General features: G+C 40.9%; 1 long non-coding RNA gene across 2 annotated transcripts in view; it reads left to right on the plus strand.

The window, feature by feature from the left end:
- LOC123744727 (uncharacterized) overlaps window positions 1-18,908 on the plus strand; it is a 94,475-nt gene that overhangs the window by 17,750 nt on the left and 57,817 nt on the right. The window contains exons 1-2 of one of the 2 annotated variants that reach the window (XR_006771154.2): window positions 2,621-3,091; window positions 17,934-18,010. This is a non-coding gene — a long non-coding RNA (uncharacterized LOC123744727). Of the gene's footprint in view, window positions 1-2,620; window positions 3,092-17,933; window positions 18,011-18,908 lie in introns of those variants that run through there. The other variant, XR_006771153.2, reaches the window with a different exon arrangement.

Here is an 18,908-nt window from a genome sequence, read left to right on the forward strand (position 1 = left end):
GGAGGGAATTTATGTTCATCTGGAAACTTTTTTTTTTTTGTCGCATATGGGCAAAATTGTAGTGAGTACTATGGTGATTTGGGTTTGTAGATGAGAAGGTGACAGAACATCATGACATATATGATCATGCTATGATATTGTAAAAATAGCAGGTCTTGTGTTGTGTTCAATTGTCTTCAAGTGAAAGCTCTGGTAATAAAAAAAAGTTACGTTTTCGCGGAATGTTGCTGTGATGTCGTCATCCTCATGAATGATCACGATCTAATAACTAATTAAAGTAGGATTAACATATTTTAGAAGGGGGCGGAAAGTTTCCATCACCTTCCCGGGTGATGAAAGATTGTCTGAGAAAAGAACCACAGAAAGTTTGTCACTGGTAACACTTTATTTACTTAATGCCGATATGTATAATGCTTCATTAGGCCTACTTGTTATGAACATGCATGAGCCTTTATGATAAATCTTATAATATGTTTTCCCCCTCTGTCACTTGACTCAAAATGGCTGCTATTTATTCCGAATCATTGTGAGATGATAATAACATATCATGAGGAGGTCATACTGCTTATGACAAGTCTTACAACGCATTTTAATCATAATACATTATACCAGCGTTAAAGTAAGCAAGTTGGCTAACACCTCGAAGAGTATAACTCATTAATATGAGTCTATGTCCCCCCTCAACAAACTCTTTCCCTGGGTTTTTGGTCAAACGGCTGGCGATGGCTCTTCAGTGCACTGTGTCGGGGCCCATAGCTGCTGTGAATCAGACAGAGACACATCTCAATTTTCCTCTGAGACAGCTGCAGTGGGGAATATAAATAATACATGGAGTACAAGTGAAGACTTTAGAAGTATCGAGCAGCCTTATTCCTCTGGGCATGTGCACCAGACACCTCATTTATTCCTGGCCTCGCCTTGACTCTCCCTCCCTCTTTCTCTCTCTTTCTTTCTCGCTCTCTTTTTTCTCTCTCTCTGTCTCCTTACCTCTGTCTATCTCTCTTTCTTTCCCTCTCTTCATCTCTGTCTTCCTGTCTCTTCTCTCTCTTCATCTCTCCCTTCCTCTTTCTCCCTGTCTTTGGAACCATACTGACCCCATCATCACACACACATCATATTTGTACACAACCTGCATGCATATGATATGGCCATGCTGTCAGACTATACCTTGTAGTTTTTTTGTATTTTTGTTTTATTTAACTAGGCAAGTCAGTTAAGAACACATTCTTATTTACAATGACGACCTACCCCAGCCAGACCCTAACCCGGACAACATTGGCCAATTGTGCACCGCCCTATGGGACTCCCAATCACGGCCAGTTGTGATAAAGCCTGGAATCGAACCAGGGTCTGTAGTGACACCTCACGCACTGAGATGTAGTGTCTTAGACCGCTGCACCACTCGGGAGCAGTAACATTATTCAAAGAGAATAATTAATCACATACATTTTAATTATATATATATATATATATATAAGATATCTATTAGATATACGATCTATAATATATTTATGTTTAATTAAATTATACTGTATGGATCACAGATAGTTACAACTGACAGACATTTCTTCAGAAATTGTAGATTTAACACAGACCTGATAAACAAATCCCATAAATATTGTATTGGTCTGTTTTGGACCACAGGTTGAACATGAAGAGCAGGTAAGAATAGTTTTGACTTGGCTACTGTGTATTTCTATGTATTTTTATCATTTTCTAATCAAATCCTACATCCTAGTCTGAGAGACGGTAAATGCTAAGACTACATAGTCTCTCCTCCATTGCCATGCACAGTATTTGCCTTACCAAGTTCACTAGAAAAGTTCCTCCTGCAATGTAACACATTTCCTTCTGGTTTCCTCTCTCTGCTAAACCGTTAAAACCAAGCTTTTTTCTTGGCTTGGTCTGTCTGTATGAAACTACAGATGCAGGATCTTAATTTGAGCGAGTTTGCTACAGCAGGAAAATAATCCTGCAACAACATGAAATGTGAATAATTATGTGAATTATATTTCTTGGATATTTTTGTAGGGGTTGATGCATTTTTCGTAAGAGAAAATCAAGTCTGATATTTCAAAGTGGAATTTATAAACTTCAGAAGCCTTTTTAAACCTTCATTTTTACATTTCCTGCATTTCAGGAAAGTTCTCCTGCAATAGGGTGTTCAAAATAAGTTCCTACACCTGTATGCAATGCCCCTGTAGCTACAATATATTGTGGAACGGGCATAACTGTCTGTTACACTTTTACCAAGGGAATTGTTACTGCCCATAGTGCACAGCCAAGCTGCGATTGTTTGAGAAAAATGGAAGTGTGTCTGTTCTGTCGGGGTAGCATAGCGGAGGTGCTATTGTCTGCACCATACCTTTGTTCTCCTGTGTTTCCCAGTTTCCCATGTCCTATAGGCTCCTGTTGAGTGATTGGTGTGAGAAATGTAATGAGCTGCTGAGGACAGGTCTTCACACCTGACCCGGTGTCTTATTAAAACACACTGGATGCATGCATGAGCAGATGCACACACGCACGTGTATGCACACACACAGGTACACGCACTCAGACACGCAATCACGCCCCCCAACACATGCATACACACACTCAGACAAACACACTCAGACAAACACACACTCAGACACACACACACTCAGACACACACACACACACTCAGACACACACACTCAGACACACACACACACACTCAGACACACACACACTCATTCATTGGCACTACTTATACTTGCTGTTATACTTGTGAGTGGAAAGGGAGGGAGGGGGACAAGAAAGTCCTTATGCCGCAACTGTGTAGAGAAGCAGGAAGGATTCAGGGGAAACAACAGCAAAACAACAGCTGAGCTGACCATCTCACACTCCTTTCCTTTTCTATGTCATCTCCAACCTTGACAGGACAATGACCGCAAGCAGGGGGAAAAACACTTCCCATATTCCGAAAAGTGCGCAGGGCTGAATATGAAAATACGTAACAGTACTCATCGCATTACGGTCGCGGTACTCTGTCCCAAACTTTGTGACGGATTACTATGCAAAAATTCGGAAAATGAATGAAACACACAAACAACAAAGAGGCGGACAAAAGGTGAGCGCAGTTCGCCGATCTTACCTTACCATTCATCCTAACCCCCTTTTTTCCCCTCCACTATCCCCTGCTGGCTCTCTCTCTATTCTTTCTGTTCTTCCGATCTTCTTGCCATTGTCTGTGTCCAGCGTAGTCTGTCTGGTTGAATGCGGGTGTCATGGAGAGGGAGCAAAGGTTCTGGCATTTGGGGAAGGCATTGTCAAAGCCACGGCTGTCTATTGTGTCTGTGTGCCTGACCCTCCCTCTCTCCTTCTCTCTCTCTCTCCCTCCGCTCTCCCAATCCTGGGCCTCTCTCGGCTCTGGAGCGAGGGATTGATAGAGAGAGAGAGAGAGAGAAAGGAAGAAGAGAAGCGTGGCGTCAATTTGGCAGCTGCCCGGTGCCCAGCTGCATTGGAAACCTCCTGCCGCCTCTTCTTTTGCGGTGGTTCCCTCCCGGAGTGGTTTGTTTTTGGGGATGGGTGTCCTGAGTGGGTGTCTGGCTACGCTCCCCTGTGGCAGGGCTGGCTGCTGGGGCTGTAAATGTGGCTGTACCCCCTAGGGGGCTGAGGAATGGAGGTCTGGCCAGAGCTCTGAGGCACTGGCCCCCAGGTCTACTGCTCGGAGCCTGAGTGAGTTCTCCCTCTCGCTCTCCCGTCGTCCCCTATCCCCTTAGCCGGTAGCTGAACTGCCAAAACCACCACCTTGTCTCTCTCTCATCCCCCTTTTCCAGCTCTTCGCAGGGTTAAGATACTTTTTAATTATCTCTTACCTGTCAGTTGTTACTAAGTGCTTTTTAAGTGCATGTTTCCCTTAAATTGAGTGTTAAAATGTAGTGTTAGAGCTGTTCACCTATAGGGAGCGTGGGACTAAAGAGTGCATGCTTCTGTTTAGTAAATCAGTGAGCATTTTGAGGCCATTGGTAAACCTATCCAAGCAACCACCAGTCACACACTCATGCACAATGTGTCAGTTTGGACCTTTTGTATTGTTACTGTAAGTCAGGACTTTTACCAAAGAATACACAACTATGAAGGATAGCTCAACCTTTGGATGCAAAGCACACATCCTCCTCTCATTTCCTGTCTGTGACTGGATTTTATTGCTGTAGACATTCATAATTTGAAGGACAGAGCTCAAGTACTTAACTGATAGATTTAAATTGACTCAAATTGTTCTGAATTGAATTATATGTTACACCAAAGAATAAACGTTTGCTTTACAGTGATATTGAAACATGTTGATGAAATTGAAAGTTGGTAAAAAGTGAGTGAATTTGATGGTTCAGTTTGTTTGTATAGTCTGGTGCCTGTTTGTTCCCCATAAGCTGCTGTTGTTTTTGTTTCCAAATGTTTACTGTTCTTTTAAAAACAGTTTGGAATGAAAATATACTGTGACATTGTAGCTGTCATCTGAAGCTAGTAAAATGCCTTTTCAATCTCCTATATTTCAGCTTCTGAAATGTAAAATAGATCATCTAAGCAACTTTGTAACTCACCCTATCGTCTTAGTGCCTCATGATATTCCTCAGCTTTAGTCAGCAGATTTAAAATGGATGAAATCTTTTTCAGGATTTTGCCATATTCCTCCCCTGCAGTTCAGTATTAGATTTGTTTTTGTCAGGGGGTGCGCAGTTGATCTCCTACCAACTGGTGTTGCAATGCAGCAGTCTGAAGCTAAATTGATTAAACAGTCTGGAACGCCAGACAACCGATAGTCTCACACTCAGGTTTGATTTGCTGGGATTACATTCTAGCTGGTGCCAGATGTGAGGATTTTCAAATGGTCATCTTTGCATCAAAATCCTTATAGCCTGATCCTTATAGCCTGATCCTTATAGCCTGATCCTTATAGCCTGATCCTTATAACCTGATCCTTATAACCTGATCCGTATAGCCTGATCCTTATAGCCTGATCCTTATAACCTGATCCTTATAACCTGATCCTTATAACCTGATCCTTATAGCCTGATCCTTATAACCTGATCCTTATAGCCTGATCCTTATAACCTGATCCTTATAACCTGATCCTTATAGCCTGATCCTTATAACCTGATCCTTATAACCTGATCCTTATAGCCTGATCCTTATAACCTGATCCTTATAGCCTGATCCCTATAGCCTGATCCTTATAGCCTGATCCTTATAGCCTGATCCTTATAGCCTGATCCTTATAGCCTGATCCTTATAACTTGATCCTTATAGCCTGATCCTTATAGCCTGATCCTTATAGCCTGATCCTTATAGCCTGATCCTTATAACCTGATCCTTATAACCTGATCCTTATAACCTGATCCTTATAGCCTGATCCTTATAGCCTGATCCTTATAGCCTGATCCTTATAGCCTGATCCTTATAACCTGATCCTTATAACCTGATCCTTATAACCTGATCCTTATAGCCTGATCCTTATAGCCCGATCCTTATAGCCCGATCCTTATAGCCCGATCCATATAACCCGATCCTTATAGCCTGATCCTTATAGCCTGATCCTTATAACCTGATCCTTATAGCCTGATCCTTATAACTTGATCCTTATAGCCTGATCCTTATAACCTGATCCTTATTGCACATAATGGCATGGCAGATGAAACAGAAACTATTTCTGCAATCAATCATTTGGAATAAAAACATTTGATTGTTTTATGTGGATTTAATGTGATTTATTATCACAATTGCTAAGGCTTCCGAAAGAGCGCAGTCTGAACTCTTTGGTTCTGAGGTGACCCCTGTTATATATACTACTAAAACACTGGCAAATACATTTTCCTTTTCTTTTGTTGAGAAATTGTGTGATAGTTTAGCCACAAAAAAAGTGTTTGATGGAAAACTAAGGGAGAACAGAGAGAGATAGACAGAGAGGGGGAGAGAAACGTTTGTACTTTACAAATTGGAAGTACAATTAAATATACATATTTTTAATATAGCATAAAGCAAATATCTTTACATTGACATATTCTTTTAACTCACTGAATTTTGTAGGATTACTGTAGAAAAAACCCTTTAGAATTCTATAGTGTGTAGTCAGTAAACTTTTTACTTTCTTCATTATAGCCTCTGATATTGTAAGAATACTTTTAACTGAGAGATAATATTACATGTTATTTACAAAAGTGGACAGATTCATTTAGTTTCCAAATGTTCTTACCGAAAGTGTTAGTGCTCGGCGTTGTGGAATCTGCAGTGCAGATGTGTGCTGTGAATAGAGTGTAGTATGTCTTACTGTCCAGGAGAGGGGGAAAGGAAATCTTTATTCAGTGAATGAAAATCTCCCCGATGAACTGCACTTCTGATCGTCCCAGCTCTTAGTCCCAGTACAGCAGACCAGTACTCATTTTCACAAAACTTCTCAGTTTAAGAGTGCTGGTCTAGGATCAGCTCCTCCCTGTCCATGTCCTTTTATTTATTAAGTGCTTTATGAAAACAGGCCCAGATCTCAGAGAGGCCTGGTTGATTTATTGGTAGAGGGGCTCTATCATGAAACAATTGTATCTTTGGCCAAGCAGTTTTTTTTATGCTTTCTTAAATAACATTTCTTAAATAACATTTCTTAAATAACCTTTCTTAAATAACCTTTTTTTTAAATGACCTTTCTTCAATAATTGTGAGCAATATACATGAATGGTGAACAGCATATTTCTGCCTAGTATTAAGCCAAAGTCATGTTTAGTGATATAGAATTTCTACTTAATACATATTTCTATAATAATGATACAAGGATTTTGTAAAGAGTTTCGTTTTTAAATTTGAGATTATTCCATAGGAACTACTTACTGTACTATGTCTCTTCATTAGAAATGAAAACCAACTTTATGAACGAGATCCTTATGGAATGTTTCAGATGGTGTTTTTTTTATACCAGATAATTGGTTTGAATTGTACAATGACATACTAACAAATAACATTACATTTGTAGTGATTGGAATAAAATTGTACTGAAGACTGTTCGATGGAAAATATATATATATATTTTAAATACTACAGTAAATGTAAAATAAACAGAATTAAATAAATATAAATACCAATATCAATAGTTTCTAGTTTTACCATAGGCTCCGGGTTTTCAGAATTGTTAAGCCAAGCTAGTTTTTATGTAGAATCTCGCTTTGTGAGTTTTACATAAACAAATAAAAGAAATTCACTCTGCAGAATGTACAATTGTTTTTGACATGATTGGAGTGTTGGACGTCCTTTTCCATGTGTCTCCAGAGGCACAGAGAAATATGTGTTTGATTACCAGATCTAACTCTGCTCCTTAGAGTTTTTCCCCAACTTTTCAACACATAAATTATTAACGTTAAATAAACCACACATCTAGCAAACGTACAAAAATCTGTACTAGATCCCAGGCTGTAGATAATAAACACTCTGTCAGCCTGTTGCTTTTCTTCACAGATAATGCAAAGTTTGTGATGATTCAAAAGCCTGGTTGAAGTGATAGTGTAGTGTTGCATTGGTTCAGCGGTAGAGTAGAGTAGAGCAGGACAGGACTGTATGGCACAAAGAGGGACAGGACGTTGATTTGTTCCACGTTCTGTAAGCCCCCTCGTTCCCCCCTGGCGCCCCATCTCTCTCTCTCTCTCTCTCTCGCTCTCTCTCTCTCTGTCTCTCTCGCTCTCTCTCTCTCTCGCTCTCTCTCACTCTCTCTCTCTCCCGAGCAGTGTAAACACACAGCTCCAGAGGAATGTTGGACTCTCTGACCTCACAGCAAACACTCTGGTGCAGTTCACTCGGTTCAGCCTGGCCGTGCTGTGCTCCGAGTGCAGCCAGCCCCTCTCCCCTCGCCTCGCCCCTCTCCTCTCCCCTCGCCACGCCTCTCCTATTTGACTCAGTGAGAGACAGAGAGAGAGAGAGGGAATGAGGGAGGTAGAGAGAAACAGAGCGGCCAGATTCCTTCCTGCTCTTGCTCTCTCTCCGTGGCGGGCGGGCGGACCCCATTGTGTGCAGTGCCTGGCACACATGAACAGACCCCCCCCCCCCCCCCCACACACACTTCTGCACACTGCAACCTCCCTTTTCCAATGCCCCCCTTCTCCCTCTCCCCTTTAACTGTCACTCCCCACAACTCCCCATTACGTCCACACAGAGCCCCACCACAGTGGCTTGCACTTCCTGGAAATATGCTATATGGTAGAGAGACGCAGGTAGTGTCCCTGCCTGGGCGGTTGGTTGTGCACTGATAGGCAGCTGAAAAGCATTGAAACGCAAAGGGTTACTGCCTTACTGGTGTTTGTATTTGCCTGTGATTTGGACCTCTCCCCATAGTGTTAGATTGTGTAGCTTATCTTTCTGTGTCACAGGAGAAGCAGAACCTTTAAACTGCTTCTTGACCATGCAGTCACCACCAGCGAACTGACAGACAGGAGTGGATCAGATGAAGTTAGGTCAAAGCAGACCTCATCTGTCAGTGTGTGTAAAGGTAGTGTAAAATGAATGTTTGACCTTCTCTCTTTCTCTCCCTCTGTCTGAGCCAGCCAGACTGGGCTCAGCCATTTTTAGCAGACACAGCAAGCCATCCCTACACACATACTGTACATGCACACAGACCAATGTGCCCGCATGCACCCTCGCACACGTGTGTAGACACAGATTTATGCTTGTACACATACACCACACACACACAACTGCCGAGGCTGCAGGGCTAATAGTTAATGTGTCTGGGATGGGTGGGGAAGCTGTCAGGGCAGTGAGCACAGTGAGCCACACATTCATCCCACTGGGCTACCTCTCATACAATAGACAGGTATGACAAATGTGGGTTTTTTTTCACTTTGCTAAAAGTGTTTTCACTGTGGTTTCCTTAGGTACTGTCACAATTTACCCAGAGATTTCATTTTATGAACCTAGATTACCCTGGGATTCATTTTATGAACCTAGTTTACCCTGGAACTTCATTTTATGAACATTATTTACCCTGGGATTTCATTTTATGAACCTAGTTAACCCTGGGATTTCATTTTCTGAACATTATTTACACTGGGATTTAATTTTATGAACCTAGTTTACCCTGGGGTTTCATTTTATGAACATTATTTACCCTGGGGTTTCATTTTATGAACATTATTTACCCTGGGATTTCATTTTATGAACCTAGATTACCCCGGGATTTCATTTTTTGAACCTAGTTTACCCTGGGATTTCATTTTATGAACTTAGTTTACCCTGGAATTCCATTTTATGAACATTATTTACCCTGGGATTTCATTTTATGAACCTAGATTACCCCGGGATTTCATTTTTTGAACCTAGTTTACCCTGGGATTTCATTTTATGAACTTAGTTTACCCTGGAATTCCATTTTATGAACATTATTTACCCTGGGATTTCATTTTATGAACCTAGTTTACCCTGAGGTTTCATTTTATGAACATTATTTACTCTGGGATTTCATTTTATGAACCTACAGAGACATATGTTACAATTCTACAACGCATTTTATGATCCCTAATATCATTTTCCACTAGTATGTCTACGTTATGCCATCACCATTTAAATCATGTTTGCAGTGTAGGCCTACACCCTAAGAATGACTGGATTATCTTGGCTGTTACATCCTCTCTGTCTATGGTTGCTTCCCAAACGGCACCCTGTTTGCTTTTTAGTTCATAATATAGGACATAGGGTGCCACTTGGGACGCATCCTCTGTCTATGGAGATGGCTGGGGAAGAGGGTGGGCGCCAAGCAGCTAGCTACAAGACTCGTCTCATTTCTTTAAGCTGAGTAAACGCAGTTCGGAGTTTGGGAGCCGGAGATACCAGGGAAGAACTTCACCTGAACAAAGAGGCTGGTTGTGTTGGCGCTCCACCAGGGGCTTGATCTCTGTGAGCTGTCATTTAACAGAGAAAAGGACCGTGTTCAGTAGAGGGATGGAGGGAGGGATGGAGGGATGGAGGGATGGATGGATGGATGTAGAGAGGGATGGAGGGAGGGATGGAGGGAGAGATGTAGAGAGGGGTGTAGAGAGGGATGGAGGAATGGATGTAGAGAGGGATGGAGGGATGGATGTAAAGAGGGATGGAGGGAGGGATGTAGAGAGGGATGTAAAGAGGGATGGAGGGAGGGATATATAGAGGGATGGAGGGTGGGATGTAGAGAGGGATGGATGTAGAGAGGAATGTAAAGAAGGATGGAGGGTGGGATGTAGAGAGGGATGGATGTAGAGAGGAATGTAAAGAGGGATGGAGGGAGGGATGTAGAGAGGGATGGATGTAGAGAGGAATGTAATGAGGGATGGAGGGAGGGATGTAGAGAGGGACGTAAAGAGGGAAAGATCCCAGATTTTCCCATCATATGATTTTTCTCACATGATATTTTTTAATAAGCAAAACCTCAGCACAGCACAGCAACCCTATCTAAACAGTCATTTCAAGATGTCCGCCAGTTTTATTTGCTCATGACCATCTGCTGTGTCATTGTGAAATTGTATGTAATTATGTTTTTAGATTATGATTGTTGTTGTCATCGTGAACCTGACTGATCAGAAGCCTAACCCAGTTTTTTTTGTATAGCATTGAACCTGGTATGGTTCTTTCTGGAGAATAATTTGTTAAAGGGGACAGAGGGGTTACTCTGTCCTCTGCTGGTGGATGTTGGCCAGTGCAACAGGTTCATGACCAGAAAGTGGAATTAAGAGTAGTGAAAGTGTTCCTTTTCGGTATAATTTGGTTCAAGTCAATATAGATTTAAGGCGATCATATGACAGCGAGTCCTTTTGATTTTCATTACAGAGGGAAAATTATTATTTCCCTTAAGTTGAACTTTTGTTGCATGTTGAGTAAAAGTCAGCTACTTCACAGAAGTATAGTAAATCCATAAAAATATACCTTCATAAATATTCATGACATGGCTGTTATGGCATTATTATAATTATCTGTGGCTACCTTCCTCCTCAAACCTTTAACACCTGGATTCCTTGTATTGCGGCTATGCGAATGAGAAGCACACCATTTAAAGTAAATTATGCATATTAACACTGAGTAAATATGTATGTCAATGTATATGAATGTACCTATGTACTGAATATGTCTATGGGTGTGAATATGTATGTGCACGTTTGAAGCCAATGCAAGCAGCCAGTGACCGTAGACTAGGAGGAGGACTGATGGCCAGGCAAAGAGAACCAGATGGCTGGAAATATAGGCTGCTAAATTATTCATCAGGTTTGGAGCCTTGGGATGGATGGGAAGCTAGCTAGAGTGGACGGTTTTATTAGCTAGGAGTCGGTGGAGGACACAGAGAGGGGGGCAATGAGGTGGGGGGAAGACAAAGAGGGGGAGAGGGAGTGAGAGAGTGGAGAGGGAGAGATACTGTAGACCGTCTAGATACAAGCTGTTCTGCACTCATAGTTAAGTGTGACTAAAATGAACATCATTCCCTTTTTATGCACTTTTCTCTCTTATGTGTAGTCTGACCTTGAACTTAAGCTGAAAATAACTTGCTATTCACACGCTATTCATTCGGCTTGGAGATCTAAGAAATGAAGGTGTGGCGGAGTTGTCTACAGATACGCCGTATTCTGACCTCACACGCAAGGTCGAGCAAACCTGCTGGTTCCAATTGGGAAAAGCATCTGCTTTATTTTAAAAAAAATAACAGCATTCTCCATGCACTATCCTTTATAAGTTGATAAGACTAGAGCTATTGATAAGAGCTAGGTAATTCATCTATTGGGCCCATTTTCCACAGTTAAGTAGGCTATAAATAGATGTGCCATTATTCAGAATTGTAATTGTGTGACCTCATAATTTGCGTGGATGAAATTTGGACACCCAAGATATAGGTTTCTGTTGGGCTGAACCTGCCAAGTTGATGCATGCACTTCAGATTGTTTTAATTATATACGCGGGTTTTCTCCATTTTACTGTACAATTTTTATCATATTAAATATTAGTCACTATCGGGAGCCACCATCAGTAATTCACACATACATTTATAACTGTAACTTTAGTGTTCGTTTTCTTCCATTTGTAGCTTACATTTCACACCATTCCATTCCATTGGCCTTTCCTTCCTCTGTGACGTCTGTGTAGTTGTTCCTGAGGGTCACTAGTGTTACTGGATCATATTAGGCTAACGCTGTACAGTAATTTAGGACATGTAGCCTATTAGAATCATTATGGAACAGACCACACGTAGCAGGTTAAACATGGAGCCTGGTGTAGGGTTCGTACAGTTCTATGATTAGTCAGAATTACGGTAGATTTATAGGACTATTGTTCATCCCTTATTGTACACTTTTTTCCACCTTCCAATATTTCATGAAAAACTATACATTCTAAAAACATTTAACAAGACTAGGCCAACGAAAGAGGACATAGACACAACTTTTAACTTTGAAAATGTGCCTAATTAATCTACATGATCAGAGTATTTATTAATCTACCAGTTGGTGCTGAAACAGAGACGAAGATGCATTAATGGCATCCTTTTATTGATCCCTACTTTCTGAACACTTCTCTCAATGTATTATAATTAATGTACATTGTTTTTAATGGGATGGGTTAAGATAAATGTACTGAAAACTCCAAGAGAAAATCTGTTGGCCGGTAAGTGGGTGGGTTTTCAGCAGTTTAATTAAATGTATTCAGCGCTCGCCAGGGGAACCACGCCTGCAAAGCCCATTACTCACCTGCATAAGGTATTTATCTGAGAAATGCCTAGGAAAGGCGAACATTTCCTAAGTCAGAATCGGACCCTTACTGTTCAGCATGTTGTCTGCATTACTGTAAATGGGATGAGCATAATTACACACAATGTTTCAAGAGAGGCTTGTTACATGGTGTTTAAGTAATATGGCATTGCACTTTATTCATGATACATTTTCCCTGCATGCTGCATCCGATGCATGACACGTTAAGTGTATTATTATTTACCTTGGTCCCGATTCAGATGCTTTTCCTACACACATTTTTCCTACACACTTCCAGATAGTTGTTATTCAGACTTATCTTATGCAGGTGCATAACGGGCTTTACAGGCATGGTTCTCTTGCAAGTGCTGAATACATTTAATTCAACCCCTGAAAAGCCTCCCACTTGCTGGCCAACAGATTTTCTCCTGGAGTTTAAGTTCAAGGTCAGAATACGCTTAGAGAGAAAAGTGCATTAAAAGGGAATTCCATTCCATTTACGTGCATTTAACTCGGGTTGGAATTACCTCCCTTGTGAATGACATACAGTGACTTCAAAAAGTATTCACACCCCTTAACCGCATAATAAGGACTCATTCCATGTTTAATAATAGTGGTTAACTTACATTTTTTATAACTACCCCATCTCTGTACCCCACACATACAATTATCTGTAAGGTCCCTCAATCGAGTATTGAATTTCAAGCACAAATTCAACCATAAAGACCAGGAAGGTTTTTCAATGCCTCACAAAGAAGAGCACCGATTGATAAATGTGTGTAAAAAAAAAAGCAGACCCTGAATATCTGTTTGAGCATGGGGAAATTATTAATTAGGCTTTAGATGGTGTATCAATACACCCAGTCACTCAGTTGCTGGAGAGGAAGGAAACTGCTCTGGGATTTCACCATGAGACTAATGATGATTTTAAAACAGTTACAGAGTTTAATGTTTGTGATATGAGAAAACATTGTAGTTACTCCACAATACTAAGCTAAATAACAGAGTGAAACAAAGGAAGCCTGTACATAATTGTCACGTCCTGACCAGTAAAGGGGTTATTTGTTATTGTAATTTGGTCAGGACGTGGCAGGGGGTGTTTGTTTAGAGTGTTTCGGGGTTTGTTGGGCTATGTTCTTATGTAAGAGGGGTGTTTGTTTTATGTGTTTCGGGGTTTGTGGTTAATGTTCTATGTTAGTATATTTCAATGTTCGTTCTAGTCTTTCTATTTCTATGTTTAGTTAATGGGGTTGACCTTCAATTGGAAGCAGCTGCTCCTAGTTGCTTCTAATTGAAGGTCCTATTTAAGAGGGGTGTTTTTCTATGGGATTTTGTGGGTAGTTGTTCCTTGTTTAGTGTTTGTGCACCTGACAAGACTGTTATCGTCGTTATTTTTGTATACGTGTGTTTTGTTTTGGTTTTCCTTCTTTCTTCCGAAAAAAAGAAGATGAGTATATATATTCCCGCTGCATTTTGGTCCAATCCTTACGACAACCGTGACAATAATAGAATATTCCAAAACATGCATCCTGTTTGCAACAAAGCACTTAAATACTGCAATAATGTGGGAAAGACATTTTTGTCCTGAATACAAAGTGTTATGATGGGGCAAATTCAACACAACACATCACTGAGTACCACTCTTCATATTTTCAAGCATGGCGGTGGCTGTATCATGTTATGGGTATGCTCGTCATCGGGAAGGACTAGGGAGTTTTTCAGAATAAAAATAAACGGAATACAGCTATAAGCACAGGCAAAATCCTAGAGGAAAACCTGGTTCAGTCTGTTTTGCAACAGACACTGGGCGAGTTGCTGACCAAGACGACATTGAATGTTCCTGATCAAATATTGTACAATCCAGGTGTGCAAAGCTCTTAGAGACTTACCCAAAAAGACTCACAGCTGTTGTTGCCATCAATGGTGCTTCTGCAATTATTGGCTCAGGGGTGTGAATATTTAATTTTCAATACATTTGAAAACATTTCTAAAAACATGTTTTCACTTTGTCATTATGGGGTGTTGTGTGTAGATGAGTGAGAAAAATGTGGAATAAGTCAAGGTTTATCACTACTTTCTGACGGCATTGTACATACAAGTGACATAATTCTGTCCTTCTGTCCCTCTATATGGGTAACATGCATTCTCACTCTGATGCGCTCTCACTCTGTCACTCTCAGTCACACACACACACACACACACACACACACACACACACACACACACACACACACACACACACACACACACACACACACAAATCAAATTGTATTTGCCTCATGCGCCGAATACAACAAGTATAGACTTTACTGTGAAATGCTTGCTTATGTGCCCTTCCCAACGAAGCAGAGTTTTAAAAAAATTGAAGAAAATAAAAATAGTAATTTAATACACAAGAATGGAGCTATATACAGAGAGAGCACAGATACACACACACACACACACACACACACACTCACATAAACAAACAGACATATACACACACACACACACTCACTTCTCTGTGGAAGGCTCAGCTCAGGGGAAATAGAGCAGAGAGGAAGCAGAGAGCCTTCACTGAGCAAGGGCTGTCTGGTGTCATGGCAACTAGTGTGGATTACCCCACCCTCCCTCCATCAGGCAGAGAGGGAGAGAGCGTGAGAGAGCGATAGAAGGTGGGGTGGGGGGTACAGGTTTGTCTGTATTAGCCTATGTATTTTTATAGATCAAATATATTTGAGAATGTAAATAAATCTGGGATATTTTAAAGGATGTGATGAATCTGAATACTGTAGCAGAGGGAGAGGAAAGGAAGGTACCAACCTGAAGGTAGCTACAAGCTAGCTATAGCTTTGTGCTCTGGGTGGGTGTCCTATAAAAGATAGGGGTGTTGAACTCATTTTGCCCCGCGGGCTGCATTCGGTCTTCAACGAGGTCTGGAGGGCCCCACTGAAAATTGGTTATATTTCCTTGCCATCAACATTAGCAAAAAAATTGTATTCTATACTAGCTTTCATTTCAGTGATTCATTTTAAAGTATACTGCGTTTCTTTCCCCCTCAAAAAAATATATACAGTACAGTATATATATATATTTTAATCTAACCACCCTCGGGCTGGATTGGAGCCCCTATGTTTGACACTCATTGGATAGAGTGATAGACAGGGGGGAGAGGCGTGGAAACCTCCGATAGAAGAGATGCTGAGGAGAAACAGGGGTGGAAGGTTGGCAGAAAGGATGGAGAATTAAGTGGAGCGATACTAGGAGTCGGGAACGAGGGAAGGCGACGAAGACAGGACAGGAGGGAGGGTGTAGTGGAGAAAGAGAGGCATAGAGGAGAGTGGGACATTGGGTCAGTTGAGGACACACAAAAAAACTTCTCTCATACTGACATCTCTCACAGCCCCCCATGATGACTGCGTTACACCCCGGCTTCAGAATGGAGCCATCCTCACCCTCAGTCCTCCCCAGCCACATATTGGGACAGGGGTTTTGTCTGAAATGGAACCCTATTCCCTAGTCCATATACTGTAGTGTACTTTGTTTAGTGCTCTGGTCAAAAGCACTGCAATATAGGGAATAGGGTACCATTTAGGATACAATCAGGTTGACAAGCTGTTATACCAGTGGGGATCTACAGAACACACACATTCACAGTTAAAATGTTCCTGAAATAGCCATTATTTTCCCCCTTTCCCTGTTTACCCTACACTCAGTATGACATCATTACCTGCTCTGGTATACATAACCATTACACATTACCTTACATCTTACACCGGTGGCTGTGTCTTCTAGTCCAGACAGAGGAGCGCTCTACTGTTGACAGTCAATCCGTGTCTGAGTCATGACCAGGCCACACATAATTACACAACACCGCTATAGACATTAACTCAAAGTACATGGCATTAACTTTTCCTTTGATTACCTGTGTTACCAGGTAGGCTGGGAGGGAAAACGCAGAGGCCGTCAGTAAAGCAGAGAGGCTGTCTAGTGAAAGACTAGCGGTGTAGTGCATGGTTATTGGCTAATGGACGCCCAGTAGGAGCCTCACTGTAATAGCTCTCTGGTTACACCACCGCTACTTGGAATTCAAGGTCATAATTAAGACCTTTTATTACAAAAGGCTTTAAAATTAGAACAGAATCCACTCCAATAAAAGCAACCGCCGGCTAATTCAGAGAGAGAGGTTTTTTTCTCTGTGTTTTTGAAGCGGTGCCCAGAATAGACCACTCATCTTGAGAAATGTACAGAGAAAAACATTCAAAATTTGAATTTCCCCTTTGAAGGATTCACAGATTTTTCCGGGAATATGCAACATGCCAGGAATGAACGGAATTGCATTTTTATTTGGGTTGTAATTATTACAATAAAGATGATAGCTGTAAAACACTACTTGTTTCCACTGTATTCTACATCGTGGCTGCCTAATGTAGTCAAGAATTTAGTATGTCATGCAACAATCATTTACATCAATGATTATTAGCATCAGAACTGTTTTATGAAATGTTCACTCTGTCAATGTGAAGATCATATTTGAAAACATCTGTTTTTCCTCTATTGAAATGAGTACACTGTGTAAACCACCTTCTCTCTGCATGTGATTCAGCAGTTCTGTGCATAGACTGAAACTAGTGAAGCAACAAGGGAGAAGTGTATGAAAACAGATACTGCTCATCTGTCTTAGTCCCTTTATGCCATATACACTGAGAATACCAAACATTAGGAACACCTTCCTAATATTGAGTTGCACCCCCTTTTGCCCTCAGAACAGCCTCGATTCATCGGGGCACAAGGGGTTGATTCCAATGCGTCCCACAGTTTTGTCAAGTTGGCTGGATGTCCTTTCGGTGGTGGACCATTCTTGATACAAACGGGAAACTGTTGAGCATGAAAAACCCAGCAGCGTTGCAGTTCTTGACACAAACCGGTGCGCCTGGCTCCTACTACCATACCCCGTTTTAAAGGCCCTTAAATATTTTGTCTTGCCCATTCACTCTGAATGGCTTACAGACACAATCCATATCTCAATTGTTTCATGGCTTAAAAATCCTTATTTAACCCGTCTCCTCCCCGTCATCTACACTGATTGAAGTGGATTTAACAAGTGATATCAGTAAGGAATCATAGCTTCACTTGGATTAACCTGGGCAGTCTGTCATGGAAAGAGCAGGTATTCTTAATGTTTTGTACACTCAGTATATATCAATATAGTGGCATGATGATAAGATATATGCCTGTTTCATGTTGTGTGTCTTTCAGGAACCAGAGACAGTATCCACAGAAGCTATGAGCGGAAGAGAGCAGCCTCACAAGATCATTAACACCACTTCTGGACTGTAAGTAGAGTATTCTTAGATGGGTCGTTCCACGAAAAGAGTGCCTTTTGCGTCCCTTTGATATTTTAAGTAGAAATTGTGCACCAATATTTGATTTAAAACCCTGCTATATTAAATTAAGTGCCCTGGAGAATTCACTACTTTTTAAATGTGAGTAAAGAAAACTAAAGTGACAAAATTCTGCATTTTTACATTTCCCTCTGTGACTTCAGGATTTTAACCCACTTAACCACAACCTTGTAAAGCCCTCTTTTTTTTTTGCTTTGACAAAGTCATTTCTGAAGAGTATTATTTATTTCATGTGATTAGTGATTCATTTACGTCTGTCACTGATTTTATGGTCAACCCTGTTACGTGAACTGAACTCTCTTTTTAAAATGGTGAAACTATTCCTTTTTAAATATTGTGTTAAAGAAACATTGAACATCTAAAACTCAAATCATAGTGTAAAAGCAGGTGAGCTGGTTCTACTCTTTTTGGCCATTATCTGGTGTTTTGTGGCAGAAAACGTCTACCCTGTTACCCATAGATAGACAGGCTACAAATGTTTTAACAATTGCATTTTTTTGTGAGGCTTGCATTCAATTGCTACTCCCTGTTGCACACAACAAGCTTCCATTCCCCCTGTCACAAGGGGATTTATGACTGATTTAAGATGAAATCGTCAACCCTGTTACTGTCAACCCTGTTACTTTATTTGGCACTTAATAGACAATTACTATAGTATTTTTTTATTTGACCTTTCGAGATGGGAAAATGTGTTTGTATTAAGTTGAACATGTGCTCTTTATGATAGAATGTTAAAATTAGGTGAAATCAAATGTTTCTTTGGACAAAGATACACTTCTCAAAAGGCTACTTTAACCAAACCGCATTTCAAGTGTACCTGTAGAATCTG

This window comes from Salmo salar, chromosome 09, assembly GCF_965601325.2.
Source record: "Salmo salar chromosome 09, fSalSal1, whole genome shotgun sequence".
Lineage (NCBI taxonomy): Eukaryota > Metazoa > Chordata > Actinopteri > Salmoniformes > Salmonidae > Salmo > Salmo salar.